The 27,994-nt window shown below is 40.7% G+C and overlaps 1 protein-coding gene across 2 annotated transcripts in view; it reads right to left on the reverse strand.

The window, feature by feature from the left end:
- The window catches only part of USP9X (ubiquitin specific peptidase 9 X-linked), a 100,118-nt gene extending 85,569 nt beyond the window's left edge, over positions 1-14,549 (reverse strand). For both annotated transcript variants that reach the window (XM_031594584.2, XM_031594583.2), the window contains exon 1: positions 13,947-14,549. The gene's annotated coding sequence lies outside the window, so the exon portion shown is untranslated. The remainder of the gene's footprint in view (positions 1-13,946) is intronic.
- Between the last annotated feature and the right edge of the window lie 13,445 nt (positions 14,550-27,994).

Genomic DNA, 27,994 nt, shown 5'->3' on the forward strand with positions numbered 1-27,994 from the left:
ATGTCCTTTTCAGTTTTGAAGCACAAAGTTATAAATATACTAAGATATTATTTCATGCTAAGAGATTTTAAGCTGCAGACCTCAAGAACAGAACCAATATATCTGAAATGTGTGTTTTGCTACATTTTGGCTAGTATGAACAAAAACGTTTCTTTGGCTGTTTGAAATAGCACACAAAGCTAAGAAAACCAGCTGATGTCCCTCCCAACTATACAGAGCTACATTTTCAATTAAAATCTAATGCCCAGAAACCATCTTTGAACATAACTTTGAAAATGCAGATGGAAAAGAGTAAGTTCAGTAACACTGTTCTTCATACCAGGTGAGAAAGGAGGATATCGAATGCATACTCAAAACACCAGGTGGTATTTCCATCTGCTCCAATAGTCCCAGGAACAACCCACTGAAAGGAGTTGGGAATTTTATCTTCCAACACACAAGAAACAAAATTAGGGCACCGTTATGACTTTGCACTGGAAATTCAAGCAGAGAGCAGACAAAAATATAGACAAAGTTCAAAGTTAAATGGAGATGAAATTCTAGATTCAATATGCTTGAAACAAAATGAGAAATAACAGGGTAAAAACACCTACTACCAGCTATGTACAGAAAGGAATATTGGCAAGCCTTCACCATTGAGAAACAAAGCCAAAAGAAGTACTACAGCAAAAAGCTGTTTTAAGATTCAAATCATGCCAGAGAAAGAGCAGTACATACAGCTCATCTCTTACTAAGGTTGCTTTAATTTAAATCATTCAAATAAACAAATGTTGATGCATCTACACAGTCTTCCTCCAAAACGCAAACTCTACTTTCTTAGTTAATTTTAGAATCTCCTTCAACTCTGCCTTTACAGAGTGATATTTCTTTCTTCTTTCATGATCAAATCCTTGCACTTTTACAATTGTTTTCTGTCTCCGATGACATAAGAGTAGCGGGGAAACCAATGAAACATATTACATACAACTTATGTAAGCAGTTTTAATTGTGATTTTAGGTTGCATTAGGTTCTGTGGTTTCCTTCTACATCTACAGTTAACCAGAGAAGTACATGAGGTTTGTAAATTCCAAGGAGCTCCTACAAAATATCTTACTTTCTCTTTTTGGGCTCAAACCTTGAAGGACTACTAAGAACCTTTATGCTTTAGCTCTATTGACCTTTGAAACTTCCCTGAAAACTGCACTCTTCCTTTACTGCAGGGCTCACAGAAATCTCTAGGATTTTTAGCACATTTTTGTAGGCAGAGGGGATGAAGCTGAAACCAAGAAGTATATCTCCTTCTCCAACAAAAGAGTTAGAGATAACAATTCACCTACCTATAACAGCAGACAAAAATTGAAAAACTTAATGAAAAAAGTTTAAACAAAGTGCTCCTTTTGATCTCCTACACTAGAGTAATTTAATACATTTCACAACTTCAATTCTTGCTGGGGGATAAAACGAAAAAGGCAGTAACACTTGGAACATCCTGCTTAACACAGAACTGTACAAATGTTCAAATTATGATTTCTCATTCCCTGTGCCATTTCTATGCTTGTTTTCTGCCAGAGACACACAAATACCTCCGGCTTCTGTCATTTACAAGGTTCATACTTTCCACCCGGCTGCTGGCAGATACTAAAAAGGCTCCGCTACCTTCACTCAAAGGGAAGCAAATGGGGTCTTCCGTACTTGTTCCACCTATGACTTTAAAATATGAAAGTATTTATAGTATAGCACACTTCAGACTTCAAGCAACTCAAGAGTATAATACCATAAGACTTCTGTTAGAAAAGTACAGTTAAAAGTTAGCTAACCCCTTCTGACTCCCTTAACGTTTTTATGTTCTCCATTTTTATGTTCTATGCAGAACACTAAAGAAAATATTCAGAGCGCGTATTCGTAACAGCCCATGATGTTATCAATACCCTATAGAAGTTCTCCCTCAAAGAATAAAACTCAGAAAACTTGATTTAATGCTAGTTAAAGTGTGCTACAGCATCTAAGCCAGATACTAAGCTGAAAGCATTTTTGTCCTGGTTTCAGCTGGGATAGAGTTCCTTTTCTCCATCAAGTCTGGTATGATGCTATGTTTTGGCTTTAGGAGAAAAACAATGTTGATAACAGAGCAGTGTTTTAGTTGTTGTTGACCAATGCTGCAAAGAACTGAGGATGTTTCAGCTTCTCACATTGCCCTGCCAGTGAGGAGGCTGGAAGGCACAGAACCAGGACCTAAACTGGCCAGAGGGATATTCCACGCCATATGGCATCATGTAGAAAAACTATAAAACTGAGGGGAGTTTCATGTAATACTACATTGGAAAGCACAAACTAAGCACTGAATTCAGACACTACCACTACCATCAAGCATAACTTAAAATACCTCAAACACGGACATAACTCTTACCAGCATCAAAATTTACCTTTCAATTATAAGCTGTTTCTTCACAATTGCTTATGAAGCTTAGCCAAACTTCCAGCTAGTTTTCAATGTACCAACTGCCTACTGCAACCAGGAAGTTTTGTAGAGAGAGAACCTTCACAAAGACTGCCTGCTTTAAACACACTCTGTTCCAATTCAACTCACACAAACCATTTGCACATTCAAACAATCACTAAGAATTATCTATCTGCTCCAGAGGGCTTGTTTAACAAATCCCCTTAAAAATCCTGGCCTCTTTGAAGGAAAATAAGTGGCAACAGGAACATCTTCTTAATGCTCCTTCTGCCAACACAACAAAAGTGGTAGCTTGATTTAAAAGCAAAAATACAGTAGCAGAGGAAGCTGGGTAGGAACAAGTAAGGAAGCCCCAAGTAAACATATGAAGAAACAAGCAGGGCTGGAAGTAGGAGAGTCATTTGTACACTCACTTCCTCACGAAACCAAAAAGCATCTCCAATGTTCCAGAAACATAATACTCTCATGTAGCTGTAAAACCTATCAGAAAGTTTGTCACAACCTTCCTTTCCAAGAAATGCGGGTGATAACTACCTACTATACTATTATATCCTAAAGATTGAGGATGGGTTGTAAAATTAAAAATTGTAAATTGAAGTTATGACTAAAAAACAAACAAACAAATAATTAAAAAAAAAAAAAAACAGGAGAAAAAAGCCAACAAACAATAACAACAAAAAAACAAAACCCACAATAAAATGGTTAAATGTTAAATCATGCAAGTCCAAGAAACATCAAGGCACCATCTCTCTCCAGTGCACAAAACAGACTAGTTAAGAAGTTGGTTTTCAGCTGAACCCCTGAATGGGCCAGGAGAGAACAAATTGTTTAACCATTCATTTAACAGCCAGTGCCTATACTGGCACAACGCAAAAGCGTCAGAACTCTCATAACGCAGCTTTACAGTGCTTAAATTCTTCTGCTCTCCTTGTATTGCTGGAATCTCAATAAGAAAAGGTGATCTTACTCCTCCATAACAGCATTATATCTTGGTACATTTTAGAACAGACTTTCACTGCACTTCTGCAGGTGCACAAGCCTCAGCTGAAGGTACAGTTTCACAGTCTGCTTGAAATCAGGGAAGCCTATGTCATCACAAGCAGAGGAAGATGATCTAGCTTGCTTTCATTCTAACCTGCTCCTCACCACATCATCACACAGTGAGCCACATCAAGAAATCACTCTGGCTGAAAAGTAACTAGGGGAAAGGAATGAAAATTGTTTTCATTTTTATCTGGATCATACACCATATGAACACTAACAATGGTGCAAGAGGCAGTTAAAATATATATATATCCTTGGACACAATCAACTCTAGGCATCAGAGTAAATCTATAATCAAATAGACTTGAGATGGAAGGAAGAAGAACGAACAGTGTATGGATAATTACAGCTAGCATTTATTTATCTATGAGAGCAATGAAGATTCACACATATGAAACCAGAGATGAGTCTTAACAATACAGAAATGTCACGAAAACTGAAGCACTTCTTAAGTATAATGGCTAACAGGAAATAGCACACAGAGAAAGCTGATTAGTATACAATAAATGCCAGGAATGTCAACTCATAAACAGTACAAGTTCAGTCATGAAAGAAATATTAACTAGCCAGAGCAAACATGGGCTAAGTGCGAGAAGTTTAAGAAGATAAAGGCAAAAAACTGCATTTGTCCCAGACATTATGATAAAACCACTGCAAGGAGCAACAGAAAATGGCACTCAGATCACAGTGAGTCAGGAAAATTGATTTAGCAGTAAAGCTTGGAATAATCAGACCGCAACTACATACAGCAGTGAGAGATCTGCAGCAGGTAAGGTAGAAGATGTGTGCAACACACAGAAGCAAGCAAAACTTATTTCTGTTGACCAAGAAAATGGGCAGAGTTATGAAATTGTGAACAACTCTGCACAATTCAAATATTATCTGCACATACATATTTAAAAAATGGACCTGACAGAGCTGTGTCCACCATAACAGTCAAAGTCTCACCATCTGTTAGCAAAAGAAATTTTCAAAAAACAATTTTGAGAGAGAAAGACACGTGCTCTCTAGACTGGTCAAAGGCTCCATTTGTCATTTTTCTCCTGCACAATTTGGGATTTTTAGAGTAAACTAGATTCTGTTCAAATTAAACTTGCATTAAGCTAATGTTTGCCTCCATCAAACTAAGTCATCTGCATGGACAGCAGTCACCTGAGGCACCAGGAACAAAAATTGCCTTTACCTTTTTGTTGCAGAAATTCAATGATGTTTCACAAGAAAAGAAGTCAAAGGGAAAGTCAAAGTCAGGGTTTGAAAGGAAATAAACAGAAGCACTGAGAACCGAATTCTCTCTGTGTCTCGTTCACACATGTTGCTGAAGAAATCTGTTTGCTTGGGCTTTTTTCTCCACATTAACCTCTTCATCTTCTTCCCATTTCTCTGGCTACTGAGATACGTGGGTAAAACAGAGAGGACTGAAGAAGCACAAGAGCAACATATGTTGACTTGAGCTGTGTCTGTAACAACTGAACATCTAACACAAACCTGTAGAAATGCTACCAGAGAAGTTCCTTCTGAAAAAACTGTATCTGTGTCTTAATTTTTCATCATCAAAACAGAAGACAACACAAGCCTTTTAATTTTAAGTGAGGTGAGAAGTAATACAGTAATGTTTGGGAAACGCACAGGTTGAGAACAAAAAAACATCTATAAATGCTATTAACGGATTAATAAATCTAATCAGTATGGGGGTTAGACTGATGCATTTGCAGAATTAAGCCTGAAGATAAAATACTGAATGGCAATCCAATTCAATCAGCCTCCCAATTGATGGGAAGTCAGGGCTCTTGTCATTCATAATTAAGTGGAAGAAGCAGGGGTTAATGTAAAGGTAATGCACATATTCCCACATTTTCCATCTTCACGTAGAGGAATCTTCTAAAATCAGCTCCAGTGAGAACTTCCCCATTGCACTGTAAAATGCTTAAATCATTCACAACCTCTGCACTTTCTTAAGTCCCATTGCACCATTTGCTTTTCACACCACCCAATTTTCAAGCAACCTCCCTGAGCTACCTGATAATTCAAACAAAAAATAAACAGGCATTTTTAAGAATCATGCTTCAAGTTCTACTTAAGTACTACAAACCACAAGCCTAGATGAACTAATATATACTATAGATGGGGGGGGAAGAAGCAGGGAGAAGTGGTAATACTCCAAATTCTATTTACATCTTAATTTGGGGGCAGGCAGCAGGAGAAATTAACCTTTTCACCAGCATTTACCAAGCAGCTGAGCAAAAATAAGGAATCTTATATTTACAAGTTCAGCAATGGAATAAACAACCACAAATTATAGACACCCTGTGACAAGTTGTTGTCTGTAAATAACACAATTCTAAACAAGAATATCTGCCCAAACTGCACATTGAACCTCAGTGGTTTTGAAGAACCAAACATCAGCCACCCAGCGGTGTGACAGAGAGAAAGGGGAAAAAAAAAGTCCTAAGATACACTTGAAAACACTCAGGCACTATGAATTTATAGAAGCAACACTGCCAAGGAAAAGTGGCATGAGAAACACAGAACAGATTAAACAGAAGATAAAATCTCACCATGAAGAAGGTAACAGTAGACCATGCAGGCAAATAAGATCAAACTACAAAAATTTTTTCTATCTTAGTAAGAGAAAACACTCTCATTGCACATAAGATCTCTTAATAGAAAACAAGCGTTTCCAAGGGTTATAGAAGCATAGAAGTCTTTTTCATACCCACCCTACCAGCCTCCAGAAATATACCCTCAAAAATAATTTCTTCATCATTGCTACAGATGGAAAAACTTGCAACTGAACCGTTCGAACTTCAATATGCTTGTTAAGGATTTTTCTTCTTGTTTTTGGTGAAGAACTGAGAAGAATTAAAGATAAGAAAAAATCCTTTAGTAGTTAATTTAGTAGTTAAATACTGTACAAAGATAAAATTGTATTTGAAGCAAAATTTTGACCATAGAATAATGGAAAGAAGTGAAGAGTTTTACTTAACTGTTGGTGCAAATGACTATTTTGTACCATTTTCAGACTCATGGGGAACCACACGGGCTCGTCAACATTAAAACCCTCAAGCTGTGTTTTGGGTGTAGTACAGTGTGAAATATTCTATATGCTTAGAAGCACGACACAGCTTTCACAGCAGAGGCTTTGCTTCTCTGCTCTCAGCTGTCAGTTACCTGCTGCTGCACTACATAACACACACCTTTCACAACTCTCCAGTCTTCACGTGTGATACACACATCTAAGCAAATACATTGTATTTAAACAAACAGCACATCAGGTACTGAGCAAAATTATACATTTTTAGTGTTGAAATTGTACCTTCTACCACCTTCCTTTGTGCCCAGCTACCCCCAGAAAGCCTTCAGAGACCTGAAGCCATTGGCTTTGTAAATACTGCAACTGCAAATACAGTAGCACAGTTTCAAAGACAACTTCCAGAAGTACAAAAAAATCTCTATGTTAAACTGATTTTGACTACTACTTGTGGCCAACAAGACAAAACTAACACGTTGGTTGTTTGCTGTTGTTACTCAGCTGCCTCCAGACACCATGTTCAGAAGTTGTTGCTGATTCTAAATACTTGTTACATTATCAGGAAAGTGATGTGAGGAAACAGGAAAATTCATGACAGGATTCTGCATTCATTTGGTCAAAAATCCTAGGATGGAACAAGTAAAAGTTCAGTTATATTCCTGCTAACCAGAGCCTGATCCTGAGTATCTTTCATTGTCCCCCGTGGCTGAAAACACACCATAAGCTTACGGCAAGGCTTCAACTACCACTTTACTGACCTTGCTGCATCCACTGCCACTGAGGAAAATGGAGCATTTCATTTTACTTCTGATCTTTTAATCTTATTTTTAAAATCTCACCATTTTCCCAATCTTAAGATAAGAAATGAAAAGGAATTAATGATTTCTCCAATGCCATAAGGGGAAGTCACATTTCAAGTTACTTCTTCACTAGACACGTTACAAACTGTCAACCACAACTCCAAGGGAGCTCCAAAACACCAAAGCAATCTGACACTGCTACCTTACCTGCGGAGAAAAAAAAAATATCTGTGCATATCCTTGAAAACATCTCATTGTATACGCACACGTGCACAAAAGCAGCAAGAAAAAACACTTGGGATTTTGAGGTCTCATTGTGATTAATAAAGCATTGACTGGAAGACTGGCCAAGGCATATGGAGGGCTGTCCAAAACTGGAGCCTGAAGTAGCAGAACATGACCCTGCAGTTTTCACCTCCAAGCTCCTGAGAGTTCATGTCATCATTTGTAAAAAATACTGGAAATAATTATTGCTAAAGGATTCAGGAAAATGCACAAAAAGGAAAAGTCTGAAATCAATAACCAATTAACATTCTATTTCAAAAATAAGACACATACAATGTCTTCTAGCAAAGAAAACTACACTTTAAGCTTTTTTGCTGATTAAAATTGTTGTCTCTCATCCCCTATTCACCTTAAAATAGAGTATGCAGATTCCCTTTCCTTACTAAAGATTCAAATTCACAGATTTGTGTTGAACTTTATTATAAATAAAACACACTGAAGCTTTGTTAGTTCACAGAAGAAAAAAATAAACCCCAAAACATGAAAGGCTCGTTCACTGAGATGCCAGCATACTTCAACAAGGATGTCTGTTCTCATCTTAAGTTAGAAAAACAAAGACTTACTCCTCTCACTGTCGATGTCCATTTCTGGCAAAAGATGACCAAAACCTGGAGTTCCACCCCCAGCCAACACAAACCTGCTGTCACTCTCCTGAACCATAGTGCTAGCAAAGACACTGCCCTCCACCTAAAAAAGCCAGCCTGGTAGCAGAGAGATCCTACTTGGCTTGCAGCCCTGGCCTGCTCACTTAACAATCTTTTCCATTTCAGAGTGCTAGAACTAAGACCACCCTATCCCACAGTATCTACTCCCAGTGAAGCAAGGCAAAAAGTCAAGTAGCATTTAAGTGTCTCAAGGATTGAGACCTATGGAATCCATAATGTACATTTCTGTATCATTTCACGTTGCCCATTAGCTGTTTCTTGACTAAAATAAAACCTCTTCCTGGGAAAGTTTTCTACTATTTAAATTTGGGTTATTTTATATGGAAGCTCAATAAAAAGCCCTGAAACACCCTCTAGGAATTTTTCATTGTCTTGAAGTGTTCATCAGAATAATGCTTCTGCTTAAAAAGAAAAACAAACAACACATAACTTTTATCATTCATAGCAGATTTTATATTTAGGAAACCTTCTATAGTTTGTAGCAGAAGGAGGAGAAGATACGAGCCAACACTAAGGAGCTGCATGTTTGTGCCCTGCCTTCAACATACTCGTGGGTCTCAGCTTTAAAAAAGTCTTTTTAAAAAGAGTTCTTTGAGAACTCTCTATTCACAGATGTACATCTTTAAAAAAAATGATGCAATGTGGAATTCCCCTTCTATGAGTAAATTCGTGGCTAAAAGCTAACTGCCAGACAGTACAATTTGCTAAATGTCCAGGAAGGTTAAGCTTAACAGAAAAAAAATAAATTAATTAAACATGTAAGGAAGTGACATTTCTGTGTTGCCAGTTTCATGCGCTAGGAAAACTAAATCACAAAACAGGATTACATACTGTTTTGTAAACAGATCAAAGATGCTACAAATAAAAGTATCCCACAGTAACATCCCTGATATCGATGTATCACTCCTAAAGCAGTCTACATTTTAACTTCATGAAAAAAAGTTGAAAATACCAGCATTCAAAACATGACTACATTTTAAATCAAAAGGGATCAAAAGGCATAGTAACAAATTTAAGCACAAGACGTTAATAAGTCTCACAATTAACAGCAGCTTACATCTTAAGAAAACCATAGAGCAGCAAAATATGTGCATTCTTATATTTTTAAATCATTATTCCTGGCATTCTAATTTTTATTTGGAAACACATCCACAGCTGGCAACTAAAAAGCTTTGATAACTGGCGGGCTGACTTCAATTCTCAAATAAGACAAGATGAATGTATTCATATAGAAAGAAAATACCAGAAAGTCCAGAACAGAAAATGAAAAAGGAACTGTTTGTGCTGGTAAGCTTCCCAAACAGTGAAGAAGGAAAAAAGAAAAAAAAAAAAAAAGAGGAAGGAAAGAAAGAAAGAAAATATTTTACACTAAGTCACAAATGTCCACTCTAAGATTATATTCACATTTCTCTTCTCACCTACTGTAGGCAAAGCTATCAAGGGCTTGCCCATAACCTCACTAGCACTTCTATTTTCATCAATTTTCCCAAACCAGATGCCCTGCACAGAAAGCATTCAACACACAAGGGGTCAGAAGCAACACAGGAATGCCTAGGAAACGCAACAACTGATACTCAGAGGGAGCAAAGCCACCATCACCACTGTAGAGTTCCAGCCACTATCTGTATTCAAGGCTCTGAACAAGAAGATCCAAGTCAAAACATGGTTTGGTCAGGAAGTGCAGAAGGAATCTTTGCTAACCACATTCCCAAGTCATGCTACAGCCTTGAGCACAGCAGAACTTTGTTATGAGACAGTCAATACAACTGAACTGTTTTTAAGAAAATAGCTCAACTCATTATGAAACTGTAAATCATTATAACAGCATAAGAACTTTCAGATGGCTCTCCAGTAATAGGAGAACAAAAACTAGATTTAATACATGAAAGAAGCTGCTGCATTTTTATAAAGCGTGAATTCAAAGTGCTTAAACTTTCCAGGTCATCTGTACAAAAATGTGAGTCTTGTTGCAGGCAAGCATACACTTACAAAGATGTTCTTCTCATCTCTTGACACTCTGGAAAAAAAACAAAAAACCCAAAACATTTCTTTTAACTGCCATTCTACAATGCCAAGGTTTACCAAACCACTCTAAACTTAACCAACTATCTGGCTATGCCACTAACCAAAAGACATTGGCCACTACTGAATGTTGCAGAACCACCTGTTAAGTGTTCAAAAGAAGAGCAGAATGAAGACTGCGATGAACGTTCCACACTGGTGATAGATGGCAGGCATAACAGTATAACTTAATTTTTGTATCTTTTTTCATTAGTTTGTGTCGGGATGAAAGCATACGTAACTTGTGGTTGGTGACCCTGCACATAGCAGGGGGGTTGAAACTTGATGATCACTGTGGTCCTTTTCAACCCAGGCCATTCTATGTTCTATGATTCTATGATAACAAAGGTTAGGTAGTTAAAAAGGAGGAAAAACAGTACTTATTACAAATATGTAGAAAATAAAGTCTATAGCAACATATACAGCACTGCTCGTTTTGCAAAAGGCAAGGAACTACAACAAAAGATAGGTACAAATCCTCATGTACAGTATTACATTCTGGACTGTTTCTAAATGAGGCTGATATGGATTAACAAAACCTACAGAGAGTTTCAAGAGGTACATCCACAGTGTCAAGAAAAACACAGATTCCTGAGCAAGACAAACCATGTCCACATGTCCCAATTAATACTACTGCAAGTGTCTAGGGAATAATTCCCTAAAGGACTCAAAAGCCTTCACACACAGCTTCCCAAGCCCAGCAAACTTTCTTGTATCCTGAGATGAACACTGAACACAGGTCTCTGGCAAACCCTGAGTAAGCAAGACTACTGGTTTGATTAAGCAATGTTCATGATTACAAGGAAAATTAATTGCAGATAATAGTGCGTTAGGGGATGATGGGAGTTTATTATGTTTTGTTTTAATGGTGCTTTAAGGAAAAAAAAACCCACAGTAATGCACAACTTCAGTCATTTATGGATGAGGCTAACCTGCTCAGGATTTTATCAAAATATACCCCTAGTTGTTGTATCTATTAGGATATATAAAACAGCATCTCTGAAAAGGAATAATACCACTAGTGATAGACAAAGCACTGCCCAACACAACAGTACTTATTTCAAATACCTGAAATAAGTTTAGAACAAATTTCTAAACCGGAGAGGGAAGGGCAGAAATATTTCCACTGAACTTTAGTAACTGAGTATTATCAATACATAGCTGAAAGAAATGTAACCTCATCACCATTTAAAAACAAATTGTTCACTCAAACAAGTAACAAACAAGCTCCTTACATAACTTCATTCATATTGAAAAGCCTTATACTAATTTTTATTTTAAATTTAGGATGCTTTGGAACAAAGGCACTACAGGTATATTTTCTTACATGCCTAGCTACTAATTCACCATTTTTGTTTGTTCTGAATCTCATTTGCAATAATTCCAACATACGAAGTAGAACAGATAAAGCTAGAGGCGTGCATTTAAAATAGAGAAGTAGACCAATGCAACTACTCTGAATATAAATGCATCACAAAGTGAGAGAGAAAATGTATATATTAGAGCAATTGTGTTCTACAGATAGAAAAAACAGTAAACAGCTTTGCTACCACTGTCCTTATTGATTACTACCTCCAGATGTAGTCTTCCTGTCAATTAATTCAATGGGCAGAAGTATCATCACAAGGGCAAATTCAGCATGACATGAAATAGCACCCTGGAAAGATGAAGACAGAGGTACCCAGAAGAAGGATCATTAAGAAAATCTACACAAAAAGCAACCAGAAAAGTACATAAGATACTGAGGAGAGGAAAAGTTACTATGATACAGTCTTGCTTGTTTATTTTTAGCTGTATTTCCCCCTCCAAAAAAAAATCATGCTGATGCATGAGGTTCTTACACTGCAGCTTTATGATTATGTTTATGGGTTTTTTTGTTGTTGTTCAAAACTATTATTAAGCATCAGTGTAGTCCAGGGGATTGCAACAGTCCAATGAATGCATGTACTCTACATTCTTCCCCCAAATTCTTGAAATTCACTGCCGTACTTTGTTGGTTCAGGGAATAAACATTACTTCAACTCAGAATCAAAACCATTACATTACAAAACAAAACAAAAATAATCAAAATTCACGACTGAGATTCTGTTGAAACAAAAGGGTTACTTGCTCTAGAACACTTATGGTGGGGAGCCCAGCCAATGTCTCAAAACAGAACCTTAAGAGATCAAGAATAAAGTTAGCTGCCTAGAGATTTCAGCCACCCCTAATATTCCTTACTAGAGACACCATTTGAATTCTACCATCACTATAGGCCAATTCTCCAGAAACCCATCGCTAAGCCCCATAACAGCTTTAACATCCATCTGCCGGGCATTTGAGAAGCCTGCTGAAAAACACACCTTACCTGGCCAGTCTGTCATAACAAGTGTTGCAACAGTGTACTTAATATCCAATTCAACAGCTTTCCAAAAAATACAGGCCCCCATTCTGCAAGTAGGTCAGCAAAAGTGGGCCTTGTGCTGGCCCTGAGCCTGTGACTACAGAGAGCCTCCGTGCTGACAGCAATGTCCAATGATACGAATATAACTGTGGAGCTGTGAGTATAAATCCAGTCGTACAGAAAGCACGTGAGTAGCTAGGCCTAGGAATCCCTTGAATATTTTAATTAGAATATTTCCTTTTTTCTTCCTTCACGACTCCCTTTCTATACAGTTGGTGTACACCGGCAAAATACTTGACCTCTGAAAGAGCAACCTGAAAATTAAATATGGCACCTTAAAGCCCACCTCAACGCTTCTGCCTGTCTCCACGAGAGGAGACTCGCTTATGGAAGAAAGGAATCATTTCCCAAGGCCATACATACAGTACACAAACAATGCCCACACTAAGTGGGCCGGCACGCATTAACGGGGCCACGGCCAACGCACAAAAACCCAACAACTCATCTTCCTGGAGAAACGCTGTGTTTGTCTTGAAGACAATAAGAAAGACTGCGGCCAACCTGCACCTCGGACAGGGGAGAGGGTGGTATTTCCTAAAATAAACCGCAGCACCGAGCCCTGAGCCCTAAGTTCGAGGAGGAGCAGCGGAGCAAACTGGAGGAAGAAGACACAAAAAGCCACCACCGCTTTTCGCGCATCCGAATCGGCTGGCTGGAAGCCGGGCCTAGAGGAGTGGCCTACGCGTTAATCATGTTTACAGCGGGCGTGAATGAGCCGGGGCTGGCGTTTTTCATTGAGGCTGTCGGAAAAGCGCCTCGCCGGGGCCTGACTGCCAGGCGTCGCCCGGGCCTACGCGGCTCCAATCACTCCACCTCAGTAATGGCGTTCGGTGCGGAGGGAAACGAGCGGCAGGGGTGCAGCGCCGCGGGGAGCCGCCGGGCCCCGCTCGCCCGGGGGAGGCCGGGAGGGGCCCCCGAGGGCGGCGGGGCGGGGAGCGCTTCCCCCCGCCGGCAGCCGGCGAGAGAGAGGATGAGGAGCCGTCAGCCATTTTCCCTCGCCCTCCGAAACGCCGCCCGCCGCCCGTTATCTTCCCCCCCGCGCCGTTCGCCCCCGCCGAGCCCCGTCCCCGGGGGGAGGGAGATCGGCTCGGGCGCCCCGTCCGCTCCCGCAGCCCTCCGCCTCGGCCTCGCCGCCTCGGCCTCCTCCTCAGCCCCGCCCGGGCCCGGCGCTCCGCCACTCACCCCCGCACGGCGTCCCCTCGTCCCGCGGCCCGGAGCGCTGCCGGCTGCTGCCGAAGGAGCGCGGCCGGGGGCTGCCTCATGCCCGGCACGGTCTCATGGCAGGCCCCGCGCTCCGGGCGTGCGGCCGGCCGGCTGAGGGGGCGGCTCCGCTTCCCCGCTCCCCGGGCGCTGCGACGGGCGGAAGGGAAGGAGGAAGGACGAAGAGCGAAGCCTCCGCCGCCGCCCGCGCTTCGGATCCCGGCACCCGGCCGCTCCGCTCTCCGCGCCGCCGAGGCGTTTTTCCTGCGTCACCAGCTCCTGCCCGGCGGCGGCCCTGCGCTCCGGCTCCGGCTGGGGCTTGGCTGGGGCCTGCGCGCTCCGCCCCGTCCGGGCAGCGGGCGCTCGAGGGGGAGGGGGTGCACACGCAGCCGGGGCCTGCGGCCTGCGGGGCTGGGCTGCGCGCGGGGGCAGGGAGGGAGGAAGGCAGGAGGAAGGAAGGCGGCGGCGGCGGAGGGGCCGGGCCGGGCGGCGGAGCGCTGCGCGCTGACGGCTCCGTGCGCGGGGGAGGGGATGAGAGGGGGAGGGCGCGAGGCGAGACGCGGCGGCGGCGGCGCCCGAGTCTCGCGGGGCCCTGGCCAAGATGGCGGAGCTGGGCCCGGCCTAGCGCGGCTCCGAGGGCTCCGCCGTACCGCTCCCGCCCCCGAGCCCCGCAGCCTGTCAGTCACACCGCCCGCCCCCAGCCCTGCGCGCGCGCGGGGGGAGCTGCGCGCTGGCGGTTTCACGGCCGTTGGGCTCGAGCGGTCTCCATTGTGACCGGCGGGCGGACCGCGCGAGACCCGGATGATGACGTCACGCGGCCGCTCGCTCGCTCGCTCTCAGTTCCCTTCCTCGCCGCTGCTGCCGCCCGGCGGGGGCGGCGTCTCGCTCGGGCCCGGCGGAGCGGCCGCGGGACGGCGGCACAAAGCGCGGCGGCGCCGGGCTGCCCGGTGGGCGTTAGCCTCGGTAGGCCGCAGGGCCGGCACCTGAGGGGGGGTGCGAGCGCTGTGAGAAGGCCGAGCTACGCGCGCACGGCGGGCCGTTAGGAGCACGGTGCTTTATGTAGCCTTTAGGGAGGCAAAGCCTTTTAGCGTAAGGAATGACGCCTTGCGACAGGTCAGAAGTTCGGCAGACGCGGGGAGCATACTCTCCGAGTACCTGGAGCCGTGCTTGGTTTTATCTGACGCTTTTTGTCATCTGTATTGCGAGGTCAAAGTCCCATTTTAACGACATCATTCAAGAATTTCAGAGCAGGAAGTGGAGGATCCAGTCTCCAGCTGAAAACGCAGGAGGAATTTAGGTCGCCGGGTCGGAATTTGCTCAGAGGCTTGGTAACAGCCTTCGCTCTGTGCACAGCGTTTATCTGCTGGACCTCGCTGTGACAAAGATCAAAATACAGCTGGTCATGGTCGTAGAATCATATCACAGAATCGTAGAATGGCCTGGGTTGAAAAGGACCTCGAAGATCATCTGGTTTCAACCCCCCTGCTATGTGCAGGGTGCCAACCACCAGACCAGGCTGCCCAGAGCCACATCCAGCCTGGCCTTGAATGCCTCCAGGGATGGGGAGGGAGTGTCTGCTGTAAAAAGCCAGAGCTCAAAGCTAGCAGTGATACGTCCTGTTATTTCCTCTTTTAACAAAGTTAGGGTTAGCTGGGTTTTGCTAATCGCTGGGATTACTTGGGAAGGAAATCTGAAGTAGGTCCTTGCATTAACCTCAGACAAAACGATGCAGCAGCTTCACTGCTGTCCAAATGCAACAGTTTGCATTCTGAAAAAGGGGTTGTGTTTGCATTTTACTTACCAGCAATAAAAACAAGCCACGACTGGTGAAAATCTGTGTCAGTGTAAGCCTGTTGTGTTCAGTTTAGAAATATGTGTAGTCACAGAAATAACAGCCCTTTCATCTCAGTGATTTTCATGCCTATGAGAGTATTATTGTGGCCTCCTTGCTCCTTTTCTTTGGGCCTTGCTAATTACTTTGGGCTGTCCTTCCTATTTCCATTTTGTCCATCGTGCTCTCCTGGGAAATGCTTAAAATTATTGCACCCGTAATACACATAACGTTCCTTGCCTCAGTGCTCTCCCTGGAGCTCCTGCCTGATGACTGACAGAGGCATAGCTGTACCTCCAGTGGTTTCAGTTGTATGTTGTTTGACGAGTCTCAATCCTTAAAAAAATAAATTGCTGTGGTTGCTGATGCTCCTTTCTTTTTACTGTGTTAAGTAGCTCCCTTTTAGTGACACACCAAATACTATGAGCCTTCTCACTGTTATGGCTTTTTTGGCAGAGCCAAATAATGACATGTCAGTGGAGTTTTATAACGTGGGCAATTGTCCACCAAGAAATTGACTGTCGGTTCACATAAAACTCAACAAAAAGAACAGAAGCAATACTAGTGCAACTTGTAGCAAGTACTCCCTCTCAAAGGGTTCTCTTGGCCAAGAGTAGGAGTGGAAGCTTTGTTTAATTGAAACCTTAGGTTTGGAACAAACTGAGAACTAATTGCTCCTCGGTTTCCCGGAACCTTGGTGGTATTTTTCTTCTTCTAGATTCCACTTTTTGTACAATTTGCAGAAAGTGCAATACTTCATATAACGAGATAGAAATGTTCTGTTTGGTGGGGGGAACAAAACTATGCATGACTATTACTTCATGTTTATTCTCTTACTTTTAATTTGACCTCCATTTTGTTGTAAAATTATATTCTGAAGTATGTTGACAGAGCAGTATTTGCTTGTAGCCGTGCTAATCAAAGGTCACGGATAGGCTAAAGTAGACAGCTATTTATGGCACCAAATAAAAGAAGATATTGGGACGGCAATGGCACTTTGTGGCTGCTAAATGAGCACACAGTGCTCCTGGCCTCTGGCTCACAAACCAAAATGCCCACCCAGCACTCCAAAGGGATCGCTCAGCTCAGCTTGTATGACACTGTTTGCTCTCTGGAAAGTATTCTCACTTTTTTTTTTTCTTTTTATTCCCCCTCCTGGTGCTGCAAATGTATGTTACCACTTTATCTCTGTGGAGCAACTATGGAAACAAAAAGATATGCGTGAGAGGAAACTGCTGATTAAAGAGTACCCATGGCATGAAGGCAGAAGTCAGTAGGCACGCGCTAAACTCCCCAATTGTTCTCAGATAGGTGTCCACGCAGAGAACTATGACAGAAAAATGTATTCTTCGGTAGTCATTCTGCTTGCTTTCCCTTTGTGCACAACCTTTGCTATGGTTAGAAATGCTTTCACAACATTCTTAGGGAAAATGTGGGGAACTGAAATGTTTCCCTGCAGGCTTTCCAGCTCTGCCATTGCATCCAGCCTTATCAAATAAAAAGTGAAACTAGTCACAAGCAAGCTGATGGTGTTAATCATTAGCTGACCCAAAGAAATTAAAAAGAAAGCAGAGAAGGACTGAGTCAGAATTTAGAACAGTTGCATTTATTCTCAGTTCTTAAACTCTAATTGACGCTGCGCTGCTTCAAGACAAAACACACAGAATTGCTCACACATATCTTACGCTAGAAGCATAAAAGAACAATAACATGTAAGAGAAAGCAGATTTTTACCACAGGACAATATAATATATTTTATTTCTTCTGGTTCAGCCCCCCCCCTAAGCACTGCACTATGTAATATCTACTGAACTTCAGAAAACAACATAGGCAGTGCAGCAAACAAGGAAGTAAAATGTTGCTTGAAAGCCAAAGAACTACTGCTTGGATGGTACGATTTGTTTAAAGGATCGCATCAAGGATCAATCTTGCAATATTTTCAGTATTTTTTGTCCCATCCCAACAAATTACTTAAACAGAGGAGTAGCACTGTTGGTTACATAATTTTTCATTGACTTATTTAAGTCTGCATGCAAGTACAGGTAAGGAAAATAATGACTCACTCTTGCCCAAGTCTTTGCTTTAGGCAGCATGTATATTGTACAGAGTTGTGGAAATAATGTTGTCCAGATATATGCCTTGCACACACAAATTAGCATTCAAAATTAGAAAGAAAAAGAAAATTCTTATAGAAGTAATATATCAAGAGGCTGTAAAAACTGTTCTGGAGTTGTACTATATCTCTTTTCATTTACAGATAAAGGTCAAAGTTAGATATTTCCTCTTAGTTTCTACGGAGACAACTGCTGCAATTACTGTTCCTAACATCAATATATAACTTCTCTTCATAACTTTTCATCTTTCTACTTTTGATTTCTGGTTGCATGAGATATTAACAGCCATGTTGCAATGAGATTTATGTCACATTCTAGGGAGTTAAACAGAGTTTCTGCTCCATACTTATGATTATTAAAGAATGCATACTTAGATAAGAATCAAAGATATTTGGTAAGAAAAAAATATGGTAAGGAGCCTTGGTCTCTTAAGCTGAAGGAAGAGTAGTGCTCATTATGAATGGTCCTTACAATAAGGAAAATATGGTGTGATAATTTCTTCTCCAAGAGTGGCCAAGCACTGGCACAGGCTGCCCAGGGAGGTGGTACAGTCACCGTCCCTGGAGGTGTTCAAGAACCACGTGGATGTGGCACTGAGGGACGTGGGCAGTGGGCATGGTGTGATGGACTGGCAGTTGATTAGGTGATCTTAAAGATATTTTCCAACCTCAATGATTCTATGATTTATCATTTTCTATTTTTCTGTTATCCATTTAGTTGTTAAAATGAGAGTTAAGTGAATGGTATAGACAGAAACTCTGTGTGTCTATGAAATGCTGGTATCACAGAGACGAGTTATGAAAACTTCTGTTTGCAGATCCTAAAATGTGTCTTGTCCATCTTTTGGAAAGGGAGCAGCAATTCAGCATGCCTCATTTTTCCTGCTGAGTTGGTTCCTAGCCGAATTGACCTTGGATAAACCATGTGGTGTCCATGTGAAAAGTATCAGTCTCAGAGGATTTGGACAGAGTTCAGCAAACTGATTTGACAACCATATGGTCCTCTTCATCCACATGAACCTTGAAGAAGTCTGACTTCCTTCCAGCCTGTTGAGTAGAGTAAGGGAAGATGGGAACCATTCTTAAAACTTGCCAATGTTATCCTAAATTTGCTGGATGAGAACACTGTCAACAAACCGCCAAGAATTTTGTAGATTCACAAAGTACTGCAATTTCCTCACTTTTTTGGAATGTGTCTCTGTACACTGAGTGTTTGTCATTGCATCAGTATGAACTTTAGGGGGGCTGCTGTTCACAAAATGACATCTCTGGCATATTATATCACGTTCATTTTCTGTTATATGGGGTTTCTGAGAACAAGGGTTGCCACATGAGCAGCAGAACCAAGGAAGCTTGTTTTCCTGCATTAGCATCTTAGAACCTTCTGGCCCTGAACTCCTTCCAGCTTTTAGTTACATTCTTACCATGCTAAAGTGCCTGCTTTAGGTTAAATATGCCGGCTTGGCCAGGACCTTCACTGTCTCATAGCAAGCAGGGTATGTAATACCAGATCCTACTTGCTTTCTTTTGTGTTTCTCTCTTCCCTTGCTAACAGTCTTCCAAAAAAAATATAGGAATTAACTTCTCTTTGAAAGATTTTGTCCTGCATTTAGAGTTTGTCTGAAAGGCTGAAGGGAAACTGATAGGCAGGAGAACAGAGAGACAATAGGAGCATGTGAAACCGATGTCATTAAGAAATCATTAAAAGTTTCAAAACTAACCCATGTTTGGAAGGGAAAAAAAACCCAACCAGGCAGAGATGTGATCTGTATAAGAGACAAACAATTGAAAAAGATTATTAAAGTGTAATCCACAACATTTGAAAGAAACACACAAACATTATTTGAATCAAAATACAGCTCCATTTCACATCTTGTATCAATAGCTTTAACCAAGCTTTCTTTATAAAACAGCTTGTCAGCAAAGCTTACATCTGAAAATATGTACATGCAGGAAGTCTCTAATTTTATAAAGTCAGTTATCTCTTCCTTTCTTGGAATTAAAGGTTTTTTTGTTGTTGGGTGGTTTTTTGTTTGTTTGTCTGTTTTGTTTGTTTGTTTGTTTCAGAGAGGAATTTAACAGTGCGGCATGCAGAGCAGTAGGAGTTTGGAACCTTCACTTACATCTTTGTTCTTCCACTCCTGTCTTCTTTATCAGAAGTTTTTCTTGGCTATCTATATCTTATCATCAGTTATCTACAAAAATAATTGCCACTGTGAAAAAAAAAAAAATCCCTAAAACATAATTATTTGTCTTTTCACAGAACAGTAACAGTAAGGAAATTTCAGTTTTACATTGTTGATTTGTAAAGACTGCAGTTGTTTGGATATTCCATTATTTCACTGTGCAGGTCATTTCATAACATAACACAGATTACTTTTATGCCGTATTGTATTTTGTGTAGCTCGATAGCATTTCTGTGAGATTATATGCCTTTAAAATATGTGTTAAATATGAAGTGGCTCCTCCTAGAACTTCTGTACTAACAGTGTTTTTAACCTGGAAGGTGAATGGTAGCAACAGTGTTGTTTGAGCAATATCACAGTTCTTGTAGTCAGAACAGTATCAGGCTGTAAGCAAGCCAAAACTTGTAAGGAGAGGTAGTATCTTTTATTAGATCTGAAAATGGGCTTGTATGCATCAAAACTCGTCTGTTTTTACTAGAGATATCACTTGGTCTGTTGAAACAAAATATAAGTAGATCCTTTGTATCCATAGGCAGTCTGCTTTCTCTCAGGGCACTAATCCTTTTCCATTTAGTTTTTAACATTTTAGTTTGAGCAAGTAAATGTAATACAAGATCTCTATATATTGAAATAACTTCAAGGGGAGACCCAAAGTTCATGCTGTAAACAAGAATTTATTTCTGTATGCTGCCTTTCTGAATATCAAGTATAACACTCTGTGAAAGTCCAACTGATTTCTCACTACTTCTATCTTTTGCACTGCCCTCAATTTCAAATTGAGACCAAATGGATGAATCTGATCCCAACAAGTTACTATTCTATTGGAAATCTTAACTGCTGGAGTTCTACTTTAAACTTACTACTGGTTACTTCACAAGTTAAAACAAGGGTCAGATTTCTGACTCTTTTTACTTTTTTGCCTTTTCCTGTATTTGCACTTTAACGTGCAAGTGTAATACTACACCTTTAGGGGTCACAGATTAAAATCCCTAAAAACTGAAGGCTCTTTATGGTTCATCTTTAATAGAACAACAAAAACCAAACAAAAAACGAGCAACAAAAACAACAAAGTATTTTTAGCTTCTTGGAGACAAAGTAGTTAGTTGTTTGTTTTCTGAAATGACAGAAAAATTGTTAATCATTCAGGTTTGGTGTTTTTGTTTTTTTCCCCTGCTAACAAACATATCTAGTAGATGAACTATAAAAAGCCCTCAGCTCTTAGAAATTTAAGTTTGTGACTATAAAGCATTGCAAAAGACCAATTCCTTGCTATTCTCAGGTGAAAATCCTGACTGATGTGCATAGGTTAATGCCGTCAGTAGTATTCATTTCACTGAGCAATGGCAGACTTCAAAGTTTTTCTTGAACTTTACTTCAAGGAATGTTAGTAGTATCAAAAACACGTGGCCGAAAGACTGCAGCTGATTGCTGTTTAGTTCAGATCTAAACCCTATGTAATAGTCTAAACCATTCATAAGCCTCTCTACTTCAAAGGAAAAATTAGGCTCTTAACATGTTGACCAATAGTTCACACATGGGGGAAGGTGGACATCCCCTGAGCATGACCCACCTCACTCCATTACCCTCCACTACAGTGGCAAGAGTGTAAACATAGCTTGCAGGATGCAGTTATTTGGTAGTATGAAATTTGGGTTCTCAGAAAGTAGGATGTGTAGACAGAACTGAGTTCTGTAGTAGTAAGCAAGCTGAACAAGGAGCATGCTAGCAAGCCAGCGCCTGTGGTCAGGGCTGGAGGAAGCCTGGAATTGACATTTCCCTTAGTCAGCAAGCAGACAGCAAGTGTATTACAAACTGCTCAGTCCAGAGAAAGAGAAACACACTGTCCTGAGCTTCTGAAGTATTCTGAGAGCAGATATAATGAGTAATTCATATTGTGGGGCTGATGACAACCACTTATCTGTTGTACCAGACATAAATGAGGTGCCACTGCAGCTATTGGGAGAGAAAGATAGGCTGAGAAAATAGATGTGATATTGAGAGTCTGAGCAGAAACAATTATTTCCAGAGTACGGTCTCTTTAGCTTATCCTAAACAATGGGTCACACTTTCCAAATATTACCTACGCAGTACTTGAGAGTGTTCATCCTAATAGCAAACAGCTGTTTGATACAGACAGGTTTATGCCCTTCATTTAGCGCTCGTGGGCATTTATATGATTTGAAGATTGGTCTGCTGTTCTGGAAATGGCTGATCCTCCCACTGAGTACCTGTCCTGCACCTGATGATGGCTACTCCTTGCCATCAATCAAGCATTATTCCTTGTTTTACTGCTTCAAAAGCTTAATTCTTTCCTTCAGAGAGTAGAAATTACAAAATGACTCTTGTTTATGTGTACTTTGAACATTTGGGGTCCAAGTTGTTATTGGAGCTACACATAAATTTATTCTTTAGTTTTGTTTTTATTTTTTAATAAATGTACTAAATGTAGACTGGACCCAGGAAACATGGGGCTTGTTGTGATATGAACATTTTCAGGTGTAACATCTTGGAGTTGCCTTAAGGCTGCTAAATTTGAATGCTGATAGAGCTTACAAGAATTAGAATGTAAGACACAACTCAATCTCATATATTTGAAAAAATCATCAAAATTTTACTTCCTGTCCCACCCCCAACATGTGGTTGACACTTTTTTATTCACTTACTTTTAATGGTGGATCAAAGGCCATCCTTCAAAACTATTTGTTCTCATTGGTAAAACTCAGAATCAAGTATTTTAAGTCACATTAAATCTTATTATCTGGGAGAATTACCTAATTAACTCAAATCCATTGCAAATTGGGGAGGAGGAAGTTCTCTTAAACTTTATTTCTGGAAAGAATATTGTGTTCTAAGTGTATAATCTCCAACTTAATGACAAAAACTGCAGCTGAGAAATTGAGGATTTCTGCTGTAACTCTCTTGAAGACAGATTGGAACACATTTGGAGACTGTATATTATACACATTATATTAAATAACCATAGCAGAGAAAAGGAAATATGTTGTTGACTTTTTCATCCTTTTTCATCCTTTTTACATGCGCTCATGAAAGGCCATCTAAATTTCTGATTGCTAATATTCACTCTCATATTTTATCTGGTGTAAAAAGGGGAGAGGTTAACTGTGATGAAGAGAGATTATAAAACATTAGAAATATCTCCCTGCTAAGTCTCTGTACTGCAGTATGGGGAGCCCATGGTTCCCAGGCTCATCTTCAGATTTCTTCTGAGGATCAGGACAGAAGGATTAAGATGGAAGGACTGGCACATAGGTGTTTCTCCGTGTTATTTTCTGTGAATTCTTTCTGGGACCCAAGGGTTATTTTGTTTTCTTTAATTGCTATTATGCACTGCGTGAAGAATATTACATTCCTGGTCATGTGAGGGTGGGATCCAGGCTCATCAGTGATTCCTTTGGAGATGGTATTTCCTCTGCAGTTGTGATGGATGAGAGCTGTGGAGTTTTATGTTCTTTGATTAGATGCTGCCGAGATTGGTATAACGTAGGCTATAAGGAGCTTGCTTCCATCCCATACTTGGTGGGACTGGTTTGAAGACTGGGATGGACATTTCTGTGAAGACTTCTTTCAGAGTAAAATCTTCTCCTGTACAGGAGTCCTTATTGAATTTTTTTCTCCATAGAATCCAAGGCAGAATGGTACATGACGGTCAGACATGTATAATCAAAAGGAAATCCTCACATAGTGCTTGAGAATCTTTTCAAAATAGCACCCATTATTTTTAAGTGCTTTTTCTGTGTAAGGGTGAAAGGAAAAAGTGTCTGATTTAAAAATCCTGAATGTGGCTCCAAGATAGTAGAATTCCACCAGCTGCAGTCCTGAGGAAATTTTGCCAGTATCTAACATTTAAAGCGTGCATTTCTAGTAAGAAATGAGATGACAGAGGAAAAAGTTTGTAATAAATGACAAATGCAAAGGGTAAATACTGTGAATGCAACCAGCAAGAAGGCTTTCTATCCTTGAGGATTCGCTCCAAAAACATAAAAGGAAATGCATCAGGGTTTGCCTTTTTATTAATGGAAGCATAATGTGATGAACTTACAGATGACAAAACTTCATTCTAAGGTTTTAAAATTTAAAATCCCAAAATAAAAGGTATTGAAAAGGAACCGAACAATAAACAATCACAGAGAAAAGGAATAACTTGTCCAAAACTTGGGAAAATTGTCCTCAGTTCTCATTAACATAGGAAATGTTAAAATTAAGGAAATCCTGAGTCATTAAAATTATCATTTAGATGTTTTATTTTGTGAGAAAGGGCACTTGCAGACAGCTGGGTTCTCTATTTTTCATGGCTAGTTCTCTCTGAAGTTGGACTCGATGATTTTAATGGGTACCTTCCAACTCAGGATATTTGGTGGTTCTATGATGGATTCTCTTTTTGGATTGAACCAATGAGCTCCTTCCAAGCCAAAACCTGCGAATGGCTCAGGCACAGCTTATTTCAGGAGCAGGTTCTTACATCTGCATCCCTGTAGCCCTGCATAGCCCTCCAGTTCCATCCAAGCCAGACTCAGCCAGCATATATTCACCATGTAGCTTTACACAAATGTTGCTCAAGATTTTCAAGGCAAGCTCTTCCAATTCTGTGCATTTTGAACAGAAACATGGGCACACATGAGGGAACCTACAGACATGATGGCTGATTGAGGCATGATAAGGAGGTGGCTACGCTGGAGAGGATCTTCCCTTAGGGCAGGCCAGTGGCACGTGCCTCTTCCAGGCATTCTGCCCTGCTGGCACTCCCTGAGAGTGCCCATAGAAGGGGACAAGTAGAGAACCAAGTGCCCAAGGTCATCTTAGCAGGAGCAAGGATCTCAAGGACACAGACCAACAGGAAATCAAATTCCATGAGGTCCCCTGCTTGTGGCACAAACTGCTCACTAAAGCATGGAGACAAATGCTCATTGCTTCTATGTGCTGAGTTAGGACAAACAAACCTTGATGGTCATGACTGGGAACTGTATTTGCATTGAAAAGATCTAAGGAGCTGTCCTACTAGAGGGGGTCTGGTTTGGAAAGGAGATTCATAGTATTTAGGAAAATATGAACACTGTTGATGTTTTATGCCACATTAGGAATACCTTTCAATATAAACAATAATCTAAACTATCCTAAAAGAATGAATGTACATAGAACAGACTGTGAAATAAAATTCAAGCAATAGTAAAATAAGGAAAATCACACGCTGGATTCATTAATTGCCCCCCAGATTGGCTGTTGTGTGTGCTGCTGCTTCTCATCCTTAGCTTAAAATGTAACACTGGGAAATAAAGGAAAGGAAAGGAAAAGGAAAAAAGGAAAAGGAAAAAGTAAAGGAAAAGGGAAAGGAAATGGAAAATGGATAATAAGGGGTTCACATGTTGACAAGGAAGATACCTTCTCATGAGCTAAGAATTCAGATATAAGTTTCTGAGACTTTCACAGCTAAGATCATCCATGCCATATAGCCTGTGGGAAGATTACTGAGGCTGTGAACACACTGTGTCACTGGTATGGTCATATTTCTCTATCTTATCTCTGAGGAGATGGCTTGGCTTACAAGAAGTTTGCAGAAACTGAAATGCCGTACAGAGATGCCAGAGTGACTCTTTGGTCTGCAGCAGCACTGTTACTGGGTTCTCAATCCACTGTGTATTTCAGGCCCAGCTTGTCCTATATAACGGATGGCCGATGGTGTAAGGAGTGTATCTTGTGGATACTGTTGGTGGTTTTTTCCAATTTTTTATTATTACGTGACAAGTGTTGAATGATTTCTACACCGTTTTAATCTAATGTGATTTAAGGGAGTGATCAAAATAAGGTGATGGTGCTGCTTTACAGGAGCTCATTTATGGTAATGACCTTTGTCCAATGTCTGTAAACGAGGGTGGACAACTTCAGGGTTGTATTTCTTGCATCCCAATTCTTAGAATTTACATCTATTAAAATAAAATATTAACATATAGATCTAGAGATATGTCTTATTTAGAGTTGTACTGAATCGTTGCAGTAAATATTGATTTATGTGACTGTGTCCTAAGATAAAATTAGGACACACACTCTGGCAAAAAACCATCATATTTAAAACAGAAATCTAAAAGCTTATTAGTGCTTGTATTAACGGTTAAGAATGATTGTTTCCTAGTGCTTTACTAATATATATATTTTGTAATTCTGCAAGTAGGTTGGATGTTTGAAAGTCCTTAGGAAGCTGAGCTCCTCAGGTGACCTTTCCAATTCTTCTGTTCTGCCATTGCCTGTGGCTGTGACTTCTCTTTGGCTAAAATTTTGGGAAGAAAGGTTTGGATTCTAAGTTAAAATCATACTGCCCATTACATTTACTATCCAAAACCAGACCCCAGCTGGGAACACTGCACAAAAGCAGGAAAAGATCTCTGTAGATTTAGTTCTAGAGGAATTACTTTTCATCCACTTATAAATAAAATGAATGAGTGTTTTAAATTTTGGTAGGTGAGCACTTAAATTTGCTATTTGGTTTTGTTGCAGCAGTTTTATCAGTGATATTTTATGTTCTCTATAATAAGCAGTAGAAATATAATATTTTTTGCTGATGAAGAGGCTCTTTCCTTCAAGAATAACAGCCTTTAATATATGTGAGAAATTGGGTGACAAATTAAGGACCAACTATTCTTAATTCCAACAAGTTTATTTGTTTTTAATCTTCTTTTGTCTGTTTACAAAGGACTTGTCAAAAATTCTAGGTAGCTGCTCTTCAGGTGGGAAGAATATCTGCCCTCTGGTCTCTCGTGGGGAGGGTGAAGAAACAAAAAGAACCTCAGAATTGGTTTAGCTCCTTCAGCAGCTGAATGAGGATTTGTAACAGAAATGTGAACACATGCTACAGCTCTCAGTGAAAAACTGCCCTGATACCACATTGTTTGCAATCTAAAACCTAGCTTTTCCAGGCAGCCCCCTGCACTTTATGAAGGCTTTTGATGTATAAAAAAATCTGGCATAGCTCTGGATAACGCTTCACAAATATTTTAAAATTATAATCTCTTGTAAATGGAAATTAAATGAGTGTACTGGAAGCTTTCTTTTCAGTCTGTAACAGAGTATTGGCAGAGGCTGTCCGAAGTGAGCTGCAGACTGCTAGCCATGCCCATGACATGCTGCAGGCAGCTGTGCACCTCGCTGCCCTGACTCTGTCAACTTCCTTGTGTGCCTCAGGTACTGCTGGTGATGGGGACCATTGTAAAAGCACACGATAACAATTACTGCCAGTGCCAAATTCTTCAGTGTGAGCAGTAACAACTTCTGAACCTCTTTATTACCCAGAAGAGGTAATCACTACCTGGGAGAACTTGGAAGATGAGGTTTGTACTTCTAAGCATGTTTCAACCACTGGATTCAGGTGCAAGCCATGGAGCTGGATATCAGTCTTGCATGCATGTAGTACTGTAAACCCCAGCATCACTTTCCATTGTAAGGTTTTCCATAACACAGTTCTCTTTGCATGTTCTCCCCCACCAGTTCTCCACTTCTGCTGGCTTCTTTTTGCTCTTGTGCTTTTATTCTCTGATCTTTAATGACACAATTGCATGTCCTATGCCATTCATCATAACTTTATCTCCCTTTCTCTCCCCTGTCCCATGCCTTGTGCGTCCACCACATGTGGTTCACTGGGCAGGAGGATCTCTTTTCTCTCTAGTTTCGCTTTCTTCACTCCAGCTGCTCTGCACCTTTAGTTTTTCTTGTCCTCTTGGCCCCTGTCGCTGAAGAGGGACTCTGCTGAAAAGATCTGCCTGTTTGAATGGACAAAGAATAATGGCTGCTCTGACTCCCGCGTTAGAGCATGCTTTAGGAATGTTACATTTTTAGGAATGAAGCATTTAAAACACACTTATGGTATACAGGCAGGAGTGCATCTAACCACATC

This window comes from Phasianus colchicus, chromosome 1 (assembly GCF_987193195.1).
Source record: "Phasianus colchicus chromosome 1, bPhaCol1.hap1.1, whole genome shotgun sequence".
In the NCBI taxonomy this organism is placed as follows: Eukaryota; Metazoa; Chordata; class Aves; order Galliformes; family Phasianidae; genus Phasianus; species Phasianus colchicus.